At 35.1% G+C, this 13,814-nt stretch overlaps 1 protein-coding gene across 3 annotated transcripts in view; it reads right to left on the reverse strand.

Moving 5' to 3' along the window:
• The window catches only part of ZFAND3 (zinc finger AN1-type containing 3), a 319,318-nt gene that overhangs the window by 143,689 nt on the left and 161,815 nt on the right, over nucleotides 1-13,814 (reverse strand). The window lies entirely within an intron of this gene.

Genomic DNA, 13,814 nt, shown 5'->3' on the forward strand with positions numbered 1-13,814 from the left:
TAGCTCATTTATAGCAAAAAACTATAAAACCACAGCAATATTCTGAATGCTATCCTGTTCTAGAAACCTGATCAAATTAGACTTTTCAGTTATAATATCCTCCTCCTTGGCAAGTCACATATTAATAACTATGCAGAATATATTAACTGTATAATAAAGATTTTTTAAAAAATCCATAAGAAAAGTGATTATTTGATTTAATATGTTCCTATTCTTGTACAACACTGTATAAATGGAAAGCTATTTGTCATAACTTGGAAAGGAAGTTTTCTACTACTTACAATAAGTTATTTTATCACATATGCTGAAAATATACATGATCATGACTTATTTAGGATCAAGTAAAAAAAGAGCACGGTCTTACTGGATTCTAGATATAATCCTAAAATGGCCTTGGCCTTAAGAAACTCCCACCTTCACAGAGCAGAGTACAAACAGGATTTAATCACAGTGGTACTTACCTGTAAAATCTACAGTACATCCTAGACTTCAGTGAGTTAGTTATAATTATCCTTTTAGAAATCTATCTTAGATATTTTTGTCTAAAAAGGACATATATAAGGGTACAAAACCAATTTTACTCCTTCCTTTCCTTTTTTTCTCTCTCTCCTTCGCTCCTCTTCTTCCTCTCTGAGAAAGACAGTAAGAAGTGTATAATTTTGAGTCTAAAGAAAAATATATAATCAATATGGTATATAGAAAAAGAGTAACTGAACTGTTCAAGAGCATAAGTCAGGGTCCTGGATCTGCAATTTACAAGCTATGTGAGACAGGTTTCAGTTTCATTAATTCTAAATTAAAAGTGTGGAAATTAGTTTCATAAATAATTTTAAACTACTGAAATTTTCCCTCTCATCAATCAGAAAATGGGCTTGGGAGGGAAAAAAATGGCGTAGATGACAGAGGCTCTGTATATCCCTCTGGCGACCAAATCAAAGTTGTGATGGTAATAAGGAGCAGAAGCAAGAAAAAATCGCCTGGGATCTAGATGAACAAGCCACACAACTAGGGAGAAGTACAGGAAATCACCCTGCAACAGCAGAAGGTAGGACGGGGCGAGGACGCAGGGCTGCCCAATCTCCAGCGGCTGAGTGAGACCAAGGCTGCAGCAGCAGTAACAGCAGACGCCTCTTAAAGGGGCTGCAACCAGGAGTGGATTTTCGCAGTGACGAACCTGCTCACTCCGAGCACCAGTGCCAATTCAGCTGCGCACAGGGGGCACCAGGGACTTACAGGGAGGCACTGTCGGAGTAAGGGCCTAGGCGAGACTCGCTCTGTACATAAATGCCGGTGGTATCCACTGTTTCTGTTGAGCTCTTCCCCCTCCCAGTGCACAGACACAGTTCCCCCATAGCCATGAAGTCATCAAACTGGATAACAGAGGTCACTCCACCCAGAAGATTCCCTGAAACCTTGCCTCCCCCAACTCGCAGCCCCACTCAAGCCACATCCAGGTGTGTCCCCAGCAAGTCAGGTGCTCCTTGCTGAGCAGTGCCTAGACTCACACTGGAGCCAGCTGGTCTCGGTTTCTGATGTGGCCCTTTGAGGCAACTATAAGCAGAGCATCTGCAGATTGCTTGCTGAATCTTAACAGGGGGCCCCAGAAGGGTAGAGGCTTGGGCTAAATTTGGCCTGCAGCTGAACCCCTCTCAGGGCTGTGCCACTAGACACCTACTCACAAATCCACACTAATAAGACCCAGAGACCTAAGAGCTTCGCTTAGTACATAGAAAGAGACACGGAAAGGCAGCCAAAATGGGAAGAAGACAAAGAAGCAGAAATCATATGAGAGGCCATTCTGAACAGAAATCCAGAAATAATGGAGTCAAACAATCTAACAGATGCAGAGTTCAAAACACTGGTTATTAAGATGCTCAATGAACTTTTGAGAAGTGTAGAGAACTTCAACGAAGACATAAAAAACATAAAAATGGAAATGGAAATTATAAAAGGGAATCAGTCTGACATGAAGAACACATTATCTGAGATGAGAAGTATATTAAATGGAATAAACAAAGGAATAAACAAAGTGAATAAAGAAAAGGATCAAATGCCCTATCTAGAGAACGGGAAGGACACGCAATGAGAACAGCAAGAGATGGGATGCCAAAACTATAAAAATAAAGAGCATATGGGACACTATTAAAGGTCCAAATATCCATCTGATCAACATAACCGAAGAAAATCAAGAAGTTGAACAGCTGTTTGAAGAAATAATAACGAAAAACTTCCCTAACCTGGTGAAGGAAATGGACAAAAATCCCCAGGAGGCTCAGAGAACTCCAAACATCAGGGATCCAACAAGGCCCACACCAAGATACATCATAATTAAAATGCCAAAGTTAAAGACAAAGAAAGAATATTAAAAGCAGCAAGAGAAAAACAAATAATTACATATAAGGGAAAACCCATGAGACTGGCAGCTGATTTCTATGCAGAACAGAAGGGTTTGGCAAAAAAAAAATATTCGACAGGATGAAGACCCAGGAAATACAACCAAGAATAATTTAACCAGCAAAGCTATCATTTAGAGTTGAAGGACAGATAAAGAGCTTCCCAGACAAATAAGCTAAAGGAATTTATCACCACCAAGCCAGTATTACAGAAACTGTTGGAGGGACTTCTTTAAGAAGAAAAAAACATGTATCAAAAACAGGAATAAAAAATGGTTAACAACTACATTCCAATCAATAAGTACCTTAAATGGAAAAGAATTAAGTGTTCCAACCAAAAGACAGAGTGGCTGAAAGGATAAGAAAACAAGACCCCTACATATGAAAAGGAAGGGGATGGAAAAAGATATTGATTTGATGGATCTAGAAGGTATTTAAGTCAGAGAAAAGATAAGCACTATATGATTTCATTTATATGTGGAATCTAAGGAATAAAAAGAACAAACTAATCAAAAACAGACTCACAAATATAGTGGACAATTTGGTGTTGGACAGAGGGGAGCGGGGGTTGGAGGGCTGGGAGAATAGGGTGAAAGGCTGAAGAAATACAAATTAGTAGCTGATGGATGGTCATGGGGATGGGGAACATGGCTTAGGGAATGCAGTTACCATCAATACGTTGGCTAGGTGGAGGGTCGAGGAGGAAGGGTGCAATTAGGGGGGTCATTTTTATGAACTATATAGATGTCTAACCAATGTACTATATAGTGAAACAGAATAAAATAAATAAATAAAATAAATTTTAAAAAGAAAAAAAGGAAAAAAGAAAGAAATGGGCTTGTGACATTGCTATGGCCGTGAATTCTTTAAATATTACTTTTAAAATGCTTTAATATACATATTTTATTCTCACAAGAATTCTATGATACAAACAGAATACATAGCACTATCATTCTTTAAAAAAAAGTAAACTCTTTCAGAGTGGTTAAATGACTTGCCCAAGAGTCCAAAACTAAGAGAAGGATGGAGACGTGTGAATCTTGTATAAGAGCTCCTTCTACTACACTACAAGATTCTGATCTATGAAAGCTGGGTGCTATTAAAAGTACACTTCTGGCAATCAACTGTTAGTTCTTATCAGAAATATAATACATACCTATACTCATTTTATATACTGACACTATAAAGAAATTAAGGTTTGATTTTAAGAGATTATCCTTAGAAACCATCTATCAATGTCTGCCATCTATTGGTAAAGATATTAAGCCCCATCTTTGAGACTTTAGCATTCTTTTTCAAAAGATGCTTAGACGAATCTATCCAGTGAGAGGAGATATATAGAGTATGTCCATAACAGAGCCCCAAATAAAACTACCTTATATGGAGCTCCTGGGGTTTGAAATGGCACTAAACAAATTTATCAGAGATTCTCTGCAAATCTGCTGGGCAGATTCTCATTTTCGATCTTCCTCATATAAAAACTTCAAAGCCCCTCTGCTCTTTCAGAAGCTGATTATGTCTCATTGAAGACTATCCATCTTTTCTTGTTATAGGTTGAGCATTTCACTAACCACATATACTTCTACTAATTTGTGATGCCAAGAAAATCAACTTTCAGAGCTGGAAGGGATCATAATGATTTTCTGCTTCAGGATCTGTATTGTATAGAGTTTAGGTAAGTAAGCCCTTGCTGATCACTGACTGAGCACCCCCAGAAGGACTGCCACTCTATTTTTCCAACTTGGCATACCTTTTCCACATAATGCTGACCTGTTTTACAACTAGATATTTAATGGAAAGGACAAAGTTTTAACTTTAAATGGTTAAAAATAAAGGTTGAGATCTACCTCTGAACTCATTTTTCCCATACCATTCTTATTCTAAAATAATATCATGTGTTAAGCTAAAAAGTCAAGTTTGAAGGTTATAAATTTACATGATGCACATCCAAACATTCAGAATTTGAAATTATAGGATCAAAAGTACAAATGAAAAATCTGTTAAATTTAGTATTGTTTACTTCCATCTGAATGAACAGCTACTTTTGTCAAAAACAAAGTTTTTGCATTCACAACAGTGTGTTACCTTAAAGCAACCTTAAGAAATGAAAAAAAAAAAAAAAGTGGGGTGGGGAAGGAGAAATTAAAAGGAAAGGAAACTCACAGAGGAAGAACACTGATCACATCTCCAAGGTAGACAATATAATGCTAGGAGCTAACATGTTGGAAATCAGATTTCCCCTTCATCTACTACCAGAAATCAACTTCAGAATATACAAAGTTTTCTATAACCAACCACAAGGTCTCAAACTGATTATGTCTAATTCTGAGAATATTACTTTGAAGCTCGTCACACCCTTTCCCCTCATCTTCTACACTTAACTCCATGTTACCTAATTTTTAAAATTCAGTACTCAAAAATTCCTCCAATGGACCACCTAAAACCTAGAAAGCTGACCCCAGAAAGCTGAATGATGAGCCTCAGTCATCCTTTGTTCTGATATTAAACATAAATAATGAGGAAAGCTGAGAAGAAGAAAAAGTGAGTTGCCACTCAATATTAGAGTCCTAAAGAAAAAATAAACTAAGAATGTTTTCATTCAGAATACAGAAAATGATGGCTGAGTTACAGAGAACCACAGTAATAAAGAGTGATTTAAGGGTGCCCTGAAGGCAGAAGGAAAAGAGATACAAAGAAGAACCTTAAGACTTTGTACAGCTTTTAACAGTACAAGTTCATTTATTCAAATTTCATTAATTCTCATTTATAAGCAAATATAATAAAATATGTGTTAATAATTAGAAATTAAGTTAAAATACAGCAGTATAATTCAGAACTAGACTCTACACTTCCTGACAGTGCCATCTTTGTATTCGTAATGATTTCAAAGAGATGGGCAAGTGTTTACAGTTAAACCAAGTCTAGTTTATGTTTATATAGACTTCTATAACACAAGGATACTTACAGTACTATATTTTGTTCTTTTAAAGAAAATCATATCTCTTTTTTGAATATTCTATGTAAGTCAGGCTCTTTATTAAATTGGATAAAACTTCTGGGGCTTCTTTTATTTAAAATGTTCACATTTGATTGTATTTTCACTGATAAAAACATATATCCATCTGGTAATGCAATAAATTAGCTCAATTTTTCCTTGTCTGGTAATTAGAGACCAAAGATCTTGGTGAGAAAAAAAAAGAAGGGATACTTTCTACTGAACAACCACTATGTATTACCTCCTAGGCACTGGGTCAGATATTACGGCATCTTACCTTCAAAGATATTAAAATATATTTCATCAGTCTGATATAGCCAAGCTACCTTTTGATCACTGAGCAATTTGATCTTTGAATTAGTCTTGTTTCCATTTTAATATGTCAATGATTTCAATGAATATTAGAAGCATAGTACAATTTTAGCCACTTTAAATCAAACCTAAACTGAAGATTCAAAGCTGACAGATCTCGAGGCCTAAAATTTCAGTAAGTTTGGGAACTATTCTTATCTGCCCTTCGATGAAAAAACTAAACAATAAATAATAACTAAAGAATCAAGTATAAAGGTAGCATATGATTGTTAAACTCTGCATTCACTTAATATATCAATATTTAGACTAAAAGAAAAGGGATAAGAAGAACTCAGGCCAAAAGCCACAACCCAGGGCTTTTTTTATTCCCAGGGACAAAGTAGTTATCCTTATTTTTATTCCTCTGACCTTCTCTACAGAGCTTGCTGGGAGCTATGGGAAGGTACAAATACGTGTTTATTCATGCTCTAAAAAAGGTTTTCCAAAACTGGATAAATCAGACATCTCACTACACCAATTATCTCATACAGATTTAATTAATTAATCTCATACAGATTTAGGATATTTACCTATGACCATGAGATGAATTAATGGCTAAAAAAGAACAAATGCTAATATCAAGCTTGTAATTTTATGACACAAAAAATAATTCTATACACTCTAAAATCTGGAGCTCTGAACCTCTGGCCCAAAAGCCCACTAAAAGATAAGATCTAATATAGTTTATGTTGCTCTGCTTTGTAAGAAAGATCCCAGGAACACAAAATAAATTGAACAAGGAAGAACACAAGAATGAAGATCATTTATAACAGAACACAGACTGTCTCGCAAAATATATTTGCATCAACTCTTTTTTTCTCAGACCTAACTATAGTTTCAGGGGCACTCTATACCTTCTAGAAGGTTAGACACATGGAGAAATGGACTCATGAAAAGGGGAATAGTGAACCAGTTTCAGAAATAACGGAATTTTTGTTTCTAGGGGATTAAGGATATTATTCAACTTGGAAATTGGTACTTTCCTCTCCAGGTCAAGAGAGTATGATTTATTTAAGCAGAATGAATACAGATGAGTCAGAATTCTTTCTACACTATGGCTCAGAGTTTATTTTGGAGATTAAAGATTCTCCCTTGCAAAAGGATAAACAGGCATCCTTGCATTTCTAAATTACTCTGCATCTTCAACATGTTCTCCTTCGAGTATAATTAGAGAAAGCTTTCAGCTTCAGTGTATCAGAAGATGATTCAGTGTCTACAATTTTTTCATTTATGAATACTTCTACTGATATATAAAAAGAAAGAATTACTAAGAAAAGTAAAAGGTAAACACATGAACCAGAATCAGGATCAGTGGACTTTTTCACCCTTTCATAAACTTTGTTGGAGGGCATGGGAACACCATTTCTATTTCTCAACTTCAGAATTAGATGAAAAGATTTTATAATTAATTAACAGTGGTTAATATGAGAATCAAGACAGTTCTCAAATAAAAACCTCTAAGATCATCACAGGAAGCTTTCTGGTTTATCTGAATTTGCTTTTATTTAAAAAGTTTTTTAAACTTCCATTGGGGATAAGTACAAGCAATTCTAGCTGTGTGGCACTAAGAAGTATTTTTTTTTTAAATGTTTTATTCTTACAGTTTTTGATTTACAGAAAAGGTGCTACGTGGTACAGAGTTCCTTTACAGTCAGAACCCAATTTCCCCTATCATAAACATCTTATACTAGTATGATATACTTGTTACAATTAAGGAACCAAAATTGATACCCTAATAACAAGTCCACACTTTATTCATACTTCCTCAGTTTTTATTAATTCCTTTTTCTGTTCCAGAATTCCATCCAGGACCCCACACAACATTTAGTTGTCATGTTTCCCCTTAACTCTGACAGTTACTCAGACTTTCTTTGTTTTTGATTTGTCTCTTCTCCCACTTTTATTTAATAAATCATTAATTATATCAGTATGGACTCATGGGTGTTTTATACTTTGGGTTATAATCCATTATTCCTTATTTATTTCATTGTTTAAATTGTTACAGCTTTAGCTAATGTGAGCTCTTTTTAGTTGGCTCCTATGTCCCTTTGACATACTCCCATCACTGTGGGTTTTTTTTTTTTTTTTTTTAAAGCACTTCCTTTATTTTCTGGCATTACAATATGCTCATCTTGTATATCTCCTACCCTAATCCTAGAACTGGCTGTTTCTCCAAGAGCCCTGGTTCCTTGCATTGGAGAATATTAAAAACCAAGATCTGGGTGCTAGAAAAGCTTACTGCTACTGGAATGCCATTGTTTATGGGCCCTCTCAGCTAACAGGACAAGGAAATATATGTGTGTACACCTGTATGTATGTATACATATCTATAAGTATTTCTATATGTAACCACCTGCAGCTATAAGCTAGGCCTTAGTTCTTACTGATGTCTCCAACTGAAATCCATAACCACATAGATCATTCTAAGTTCCTCCCCTGCTTATATGTAAACTCCCACTTGGACAGTGAAAAGAAATCTGGCTTCGCCAGCCACCATCCATTTATTTAATTGTTCAATTCCAGTATCTATGTATAATAGTATCACAATTGTTAGCCTGTGCCAACCCCCGTGGGAAACAACTTTATCAAATGAAGTACAGTACTTATGTGTAGGTCTTTTGCTTTCAGTCTTACAGACTCTACTTGTTTCCAAAGTTACTTAGGTCAGCACCTTTTTCTTCTACCCCATTCAGTGAGATTGTCTCATACATTTGTAATATATTAAGTCTCTTTTGTCACAGTCTGTCTTCCATCCTGGAATCTCCTAAAGGGTTTTTTAAATAGTATACATTAAGGTTCGTCCTCTGTGATATAAAGTTCTATGCGTTTTGACAAATGCATAGTGTCACATACCCACTATTCTATTATCATACAGAATAGTTTTGCTGCCCTAAAACTTCTCCCATGCTTCACCTATTCAACACTCCTCCACTCCTCTCAAACTTCAGGCAACCACTGATCTCTATACAACCACTTTAGTTTCCATTTTCTAGAATATCATGCAATTGAAATCATATGAAATAGTCTTTTCAAACCAGCTTCTTTCACTCAGCAATATGCATTCATCCATGTATTCTTGTGGCTTGAGAGTTCATAATTCTTATTATCACTGAATAATATTCCATTGTATGGATGTACCAATTTGTTTATTCATTCATCTACTGAAGGACATCTTTGCTGCTTCCAGATTTTGAAGATATAATAAAGCTATTACAAACATTCCATGCAGATTTTTCTGTGGTTTTTCAGTTTTCAAAGATTTCAATACAGCAGCAGTTACCATCTTTTCCTCCACAGCAACCTTCCAACTCTGTTAACCACCCACTGAAGCCATCAAAATCTCTTCGTATCAACTTTGTATATCTGCTCAAGCAGCCTCAGGTTATCTAGTACAATTTTCATCTGCTAGCCACTGTTTTGAAACCTCACCCATGAATTTAACTCAATTGAATGAACATTCATTAATGGGCTAGTATGTGCCAGGCACTGTTCTAGGATTCAAAAGATGAATGAAAACAATTGTCTTGGCCCTCAATAAGGGAAGTAAAGCACTTCACCTGGAGCAATAAGCACCACAGGAGTGCTTCACAGTGCACCTAAGCTTCCCTCAAGTGCTGTCTCTCCCTATAGTGGCTGTCTTAACCTCAAGTAGGAGCTAGCTTGGGGCTCCTTACTGATATGAATTGCCTGTGTATTTTAATTCAAGTCTCATCTCTTCTCCTGCCATATGCATCTGAGCTGGCTAAATTCCTGTCTTACAGGTATGACATAAACTCACTCTTATTACAGGAACAAGCATTCCTGAAACTACTTCTATCAATGCAATGTCATTTTTCCCTCCAACGTGATTTTTCTTATAGGGCTTAGAATCATATACCAGTTATGTTCCTGAAAATATGAAAACAGACCATGCCACAGGATGATAAAACGGAAATGCTAAAGCACTTCTAATTTAATATTGCCTGTATCTTTGCAATTCTTACTTTTCCCAAAGGAAGTAAGAAAATAGTAAAAATAACTCAACCTCTATTGTTTATATGCAAAATGACTGGATAATACGAAATGGCTTTATAAGAAATAGAACATTATATTCTGCAAATGTATTTCTCTCTACCTAATTAACATAATAAAAGCACTGCTAGACACTAACATATAAGGTTCAAGAATATACTTGACCCACTTCTGGGAATGCATCCTATAAAAATAATTCAACAGAAGAAAAATATTCTATACAGAAAAATGTTCATTACTACATTATGTATAATAATGAAAAACTGAAAACAATCAGAACACAATCCCAAAGTAGGGAAGTGGATGAACAAATATGGATAAATTAGGTCAATGGCATAGTATGTAATGATTCAAAATCATTTTTTTAAAAAAGTTTGTTAAAATATCTGATTCAATGACAAAGAAAAGTTAGAATATGTGATCACAAATGCAATTATACATTACGAAAAATGTATACATGGAGAGACTGAAATATTTAGAAAATAATTTAGGTAATGAAATTAACCACATTTTTTTCCTTAAGGTTTTTCTTTTACAATACAAGGCATATTTCTTTACTTTAGATTGAGTTTTGCAGGTTCTTCCAAATCATACTGAACAGGAAAAAACAAACAAAACCTGCAGGGGTGGAGGGATAACTGAGCTCAAGAAATAAAAAAAACTAAAACATTTGACTGCCTGATTTGAATCTAGGCTATGCCAGTATTAGTTCTGTAATGTGGGACATTTACTAATCTTTAAAAGCCCTCCTATAAGTTATTCTTAAGGTCTTGTGATAAAAATAAATAAATAAATAAATAAATAAATAAATAAATAAATAAATGTATAACAAGTGCATGATAAATGTAAGTGGTTATTATTCCATTCATACATGTGATCAGATAATATTGCTGAAAAGAAATACTGTGAAGACTATCAATAATCTTAAAGTAGTACATATTTTGTGTTGATTAGTTTGTTGTTGGCAAGACTACAATTTTTGGAAATCTGCTCTTAATTTTTTTCTGTAAGAGCTCCATTGTTAATATTTTTACTTAGAAAAATTTATTAGTATCCTATTTTAAAAAGTACGTACTTTTTGATATTTCAAACACATTTTTACTTATTATACTAGCAAGTTTTGCTTGTTTTACTTTTTGTATTCATTAAAATGCTTTTCGAAAAATAAAATTTCATTCAAGGAAGAGGCTCTGCTTTACTCATCTTTGTACTTCCCCAGCACCAGTCCCCGTAAACAACATAATATAGTCAACACTCAACAGTTACCAATTGAAATCTTTTAAAAAATTTTTTTATTCCCACTGCACAATTAAATTATGCAACGGCCTGGCTAAGGAACAGTTACCACTGCACATTCTTACTGCAATTTTCCAAAAAGGAATTTCTATTTTATTCTAGAACCTTTTATTAATAGAAACTCAGAAACAATGTGCACAAGAAATCAACAGAATGGGGCTACCTAGAATTCGCTGCTTAATTAATATATACCTGATGTTGATAAACGCAACTCAGGTCGAGAACCTAATGCTTGAAGACAGTTGAGTTCTCCTAAAACCCTTACCCCCTATAATTGCAAATGAGACTGAAATCAAGATAGAAATCTCTCACTTTAAGAAAGCTGAGGGAAATAAATGTCTACTAAGCAAATCACTTAAAAAGAGGGGGAAAAAAATCTGGTTAATAGGATTTGCCACAAGTCAATAGGTGCCTTTCTGCCGTTGACACAACACATTGCGCCAATACAACTAATATCCTCACACAGGTGTTTCCAGCATTATGTCACCTTCTTGTTTCTACCCTCACCTTTTACTCTCTCATTCACTGTCACATTCTAAGCAGCTCTTCTACTGCTACATCACAGCCAGCAACACAGGCAGTTAGAACTGCTGGATCAGCTAGAGACAACATTCTACGACATGATCATTAGGATCACCCCTCCGCTCCGAAATAGGAAACTTTGGGGCTGGTCACTATTGTACACCAGTCTACTTGGGGGGAATATGCCTGAAGTCTAGCCATTAATGATGAATGCTAACAAGGCACAGAAAAGCACCTGCAAAAACCTGGCCCTACCCTCTTGGTAAATCCTCATTGTTTCAAATTACTCTAGTGAGCCACAAGATGTAACAAACTGCTTAATCCAGACTGATTTGTAACTAAGCAGCTGTGCTTTATTGATGAAAATTGGAAGGAAAGAGCTACAAATCACATATTTAACATTATAAAGGCATCTACATTGTATTTGATAAATATAGATACCCTGAAGAAGTAAAGAAGTACCCTATACCCTGCCAAGCACACAATGTCAAAACAGTGAAAAATGTTAAGACTCCAGTTCATAATTAGTCATTCTACTGCTAGGGAAGTGATGGCAGGCAATTTCTGTGGGAAAAGTAATGTCTCAGCTTGGAATAAGCAATTTCTATCTAAGAAGTGGACACTTAAGAACTGCTTCAGTCTGCTCATAAATATTCCCATTCACTCAGAGGCAGACACCAGGTGGTCTACGTAATCTGATTCTGAGTAGAAGGCAATGTAAGGAAAATAAAATCAAAGAAAAGAATGAGTGTTTTCTCATTTCCCTGGTCCAATATGGAAAGTCAGTCACCTGTCCTCTGAAGATATTTTAGGCTTTTTCCTCTAGGGACTTTAACCTCTTTGCTCCATCTCTGAGATCATAACATTATAATCATTATACAACTATAATTTTTTCTACCACAAGCCAACACACACACATACACACCATAAACTTGTTCTTTAAACCACAAACACACAATTCTAGTAAGTAAATGTAAAAATTTTTAAACTTAGAGGTCAAATTTTCACTGGTTCTATGACATACCGAGTTCAATGATGATGTATCTTTACTGGTGACATTCATTCTTTAAAGGAGGATTTTCTGTATCTTTGCAAAAAAAAATTAAATAACAACAGCAATCTGCCCCCAGAGTTCAGAATTACATGCTACATAAACAAAACAAACCAAAACACTACTATGTCCTCTGTAATGTAAACATGTTTAAACCAATGATCACTATGTGACAATTTCAATTTGATTAGGTTGAAGACAACCTAAGTAAATATTTCAGAAAACTTTAAATTCCTGAGCTTTTAAAGGATATTGATAGATCTGCACCAACATTTTGTTATTAGTAACAATAAAGTTCATGTTATCAATAATTTGGACAAAGAAATAGTCTCTACAAAAATAAAATCATTTTAAAGGTTAACAGAAATGAGAAAAGGCTGTATTTCTAGCTCCATGGTTTCATTATGCTTAGGGTCACATAAAAGAGACAGAAAAGTGTGGCTTAAGCTAATAAATATCCAGGTTTTTTCCCCTAGATTGAAGAGGCATTTTTTGAACATACAAAATTTAATCCAACAGTGAGCTTGGATGCCATGGATTACTTAATTACTTAATTAAAAATTTATGTAAAGCAATCTAGTGGTCATCAACTTAAGCAAGTGATCAAACTCAGCTACTAATACCAAGTGTAGCACATTCTGACTCTGTGGAATCCCTGATGTCATGTAATAAGAAGTACAAGTCACCTATACAGCATTCTTGTAAAAAAGATTTAAGCTAAATTTAATCATAAAGAAACCAATGAGATAAATCTGGAATGCTGGACATTGTATCAAACTTAGACTTTGTTCAAGGCTTACACTCTTCACATACACACAAAAAAAGTCAAGAAACACATAAAATCAAACAAAAAATGGCGGAGAAACCAAACTGAAGATTAAAGAGACATACTCAAATGCTTGAACTTTGATTGAATCCTGGATTTAAAACAAAATTATAAAAACATTTTGGGGACAATTAGGGCAATTAGGGCAGTCTGAACAGGGACTGTTATGAAATTACTGATATGTGATAACAGTACTGTGGTAATGTAAACAGAACATCTTCACTCTTAGGAAGTGCGTGCTGAAGGATTTAGGGGTGAAGTGTTAGGATGTCTACAACTTGCATGCAGCAGGCAGCAAAGAGAGGGAGAAGGGCTTGGAGAGGGAAAGCAAATGTCACAAAATACTAATTGGTCAGTCCAAGTGAAGGA

The sequence above is a fragment of the Pteropus medius genome, unplaced genomic scaffold (genome assembly GCF_902729225.1).
Source record: "Pteropus medius unplaced genomic scaffold, Ma_sr-lr_union100, whole genome shotgun sequence".
In the NCBI taxonomy this organism is placed as follows: Eukaryota; Metazoa; Chordata; class Mammalia; order Chiroptera; family Pteropodidae; genus Pteropus; species Pteropus medius.